The sequence below is a fragment of the Rousettus aegyptiacus genome, unplaced genomic scaffold (genome assembly GCF_014176215.1).
Source record: "Rousettus aegyptiacus isolate mRouAeg1 unplaced genomic scaffold, mRouAeg1.p scaffold_m13_p_17, whole genome shotgun sequence".
Taxonomy (NCBI): Eukaryota; Metazoa; Chordata; class Mammalia; order Chiroptera; family Pteropodidae; genus Rousettus; species Rousettus aegyptiacus.
The window spans coordinates 33,532,815-33,535,692 of record NW_023416292.1 but is presented as its reverse complement, the minus strand read 5'-3'; the positions used below and the strand labels follow the sequence as shown (position 1 = coordinate 33,535,692).

The 2,878-nt window shown below is 52.2% G+C and overlaps 1 pseudogene; it reads right to left on the bottom strand.

Annotated features, from left to right (window-relative positions):
- Positions 1-210: 210 nt before the first annotated feature.
- LOC118613092 lies at positions 211-329 on the bottom strand (annotated as a pseudogene).
- Positions 330-2,878: the final 2,549 nt, after the last annotated feature.

Genomic DNA, 2,878 nt, shown 5'->3' with positions numbered 1-2,878 from the left:
ACGATATACACAAAGTACTGAGTTTGAGGAGGAGTTACCGCGAGGCCCCTCCAGTCAGGTGGTAGAAGGCAGACGTGGGGTAACAGATGACAGGTGAAAGGTCGCAGAGGAGGAGTGGAGAGGAGCGGTGCCTTCCTCACGCCAGCCCCAGCTTCTTCACCGCAGGGCCAACCTCAGGCGTCTCTGCGCAGTTTTCTGTGTCTTTCTCTACGCCTACAGCACCTGGTCTTCCTAGGTGGTCTCCCATCCAAGCACTAACCAGGCCTGACCCTGCTTAGCTTCTCAGACCAGACGAGATCCGGCACATTCAGGGTGGCGTGGCCGTAGTCTGGGACGTTTTCAAAGCCCACCCCGAAACCCCGCTCCATAAAGCCTTCCTCTCGTTTGACCAGCCCAGCACCTCCAGGATCTGCCCTTCTCAAAGCCCCAGGGCAGTTCCTATTACTTATCTGGCAAGGGCCAAAATACTTGGTATCATCTTTGGGGATGTGTTTATTTTCCCAACCCAGCTACACCATATGCTTCTGGAAAAAAAAAAAAAAATTCTCACTTTTCTCACAGATACAATGACGACAACCTAGATTTTCTGGGGCAAATCAGATTTCCAGTATTCCGTCCTGGTGCTCCCTGAATTTTTAAAATTTTAAAATTTTAGTAGTTAAACTACATCAGCCAAACAATCTTTTTAATATAGAGCCATAACGAAAATTCCAGTTTAGACTCAGAAAATCTGATTCCATACCTATACAGCTACCTCATTGCTCAGTTAAAAAAAAAAAAAATCACTGATTTTTTTTTTCTTGAGAGATTAAAAGTATCTTGACAAGGGCCCAAGGGCATCTAAGTGGAAAGAGTGATGTACAGGAATAGGGAAGAGGATGAAATATGACAAGTGAAAGAAGTGAGCTTGACAGGGGTATTATCAGGACAGGGGGAAGATGCTGGGCCCAGAACAGTGACCAATGAGCCATCAAGACAGGGACAATATCAGCTTTCTCTAATGCACACGGTCTGTGTCAGGTATCCGGGGCCTTGCCATGGTGGGAAACTAGAAAGGTCTTTCTTTAAATGATAAAAGTAACTGGCCTGATTTCCTGGTAAAGGCGGCGAATTGAACACACATACATCTAATTTTACTCCCTCCCAAAATGCGCTACAACTACAGCAAAGGGATTGTTTGCAAAGGCATAAACCCACCAGGACAAGGCAAAATGGGAAAGGAGAAAATAGCAATAAAATTTGGGGAAGCCGCAAAGTGGATGGGCAAAGAAGGGTGAACCTAACAGCCCCGAGAAGTCTAAGTCACTGCTGGTAAGCGGGAAAGCTCAACGGCTACCTGGTTTACACCCCGAATCCCCCAAACGCTCCAGAATCGGCAGCACTGGGGATTTCTGAAAGTGGGAATGGCAGAGGTTTCGGGGTGGCTAAAGCAAGGAGGAGAGGGAGAAAGCTGTTCAAGACGCAGTAGTGTCTGGATCTCCTCTCCCTGTTATGGGCACCCAACAGCACCCACCTCCCCCCACCCCTACCCCCCCCCCCCACCGTGTTGGCCAAGGGCGAACCCGACGGCTTCCAGGCGCCTGTGAGGATGGTTGGTTCACTTTACCGAGACTGAGGGGCCCGATGCAGGCACTTTGAGTGCTTCCCCGGCATTACCAGACAGACACCTGACAAGAACCTCTAAAGCAGAAGAGAGATCAAAAGAAGCTGAAGGATCAACTGAAAAGAACTGGAACTGTGAAGGGAGAAGAACCCTTTATGACTAGACCCCGTTTGAAGATGCCAGAAAGGCACGTCTTCGGCTCTGTGAGCCTTCTGTTTGCCTGCCCGCCCCCAGGAAGACCAGCTGCACAGCCCCGAAGGTCACAGGAGAGAGCGGCCTTGCCCTGCACGGTCCAGTGGTTCTCAAACTCAGCGCGGAGGAACCCGAGCTCCCAGGAGTCCCTCACCAAGGGCCGCGCGCCGGGGGAGGAGAGAGGCTGAGCGGCGGGGCTCCCTCCTTGCCCCGGTTCAGACGAAACCGCTTCACTTTTTAAAACTGCTTTTAAAACTGAGGTTCTTGGCAAACTCTTGCTTAAAAAAAAAGGTAGTTCTCTTATTTAAAAAAAATAAAAATTCATAAAGGCTGCAAAGCACAGATGAGATCCAGGCCCTGGTTTGGGAGACGAGGAGAGCCAGCGGCGCCTTGGGAGTCAGGCTCCTGCCCAGAGCAAGCGATGGCCCTGCAGCCTCCAGCAGATGTCACAGCTGTCACACTGCCGAGCGGAGGCCCCTGGGGCCCAGGCCTCCCCCTGGAGACCAGGGACCCTCCCGCCTGCATTCTGCCATCTTCTCCCTGTGGTTGTCACCCTAGGGCCGTCTCCCCAAGCTGGGACCTGACAGCTCTGCCGTTTCACCCTCTCCACCTGAGACTCCTCCACACCCCCCGAGGAGGCCTGAGCCTCCTGGCACTTGGATGTGAGAGACTGGACGCACCGGCTTCCTTGCAAAGGCAGGTGCAGGAGACCCCACTCCGTCAGGTCACTTTCTAACCGGTCTGAGTCCCTGACTCTCTGTCTGTGGCTCCTCTGGACTCCTCACACCTCAGGATGTGTGTGCGCCCCTGCCCCTAGTTCCACTCTCCTGATCTCCGTTCTTCTCCTTCAATTCCCCTCATCCCCACCCACCCCATTGCCCACCCCCACTGCAGCAATCTTGAACAGTCCCCTAGAGGCTTGTGTGACAGTGGCCCTTGACTCTAAGTGGCAAGGCAAACACAGTCACTCTACTTAGCCTCAGAACTCACTTCTCAGACCACCTCTCTATCCCAACCAGGATGCTCCACACGTAGCAGGAGTCTCAGAGCACGGAAAACAAATGCAAAAATAAAAGGCTTCTC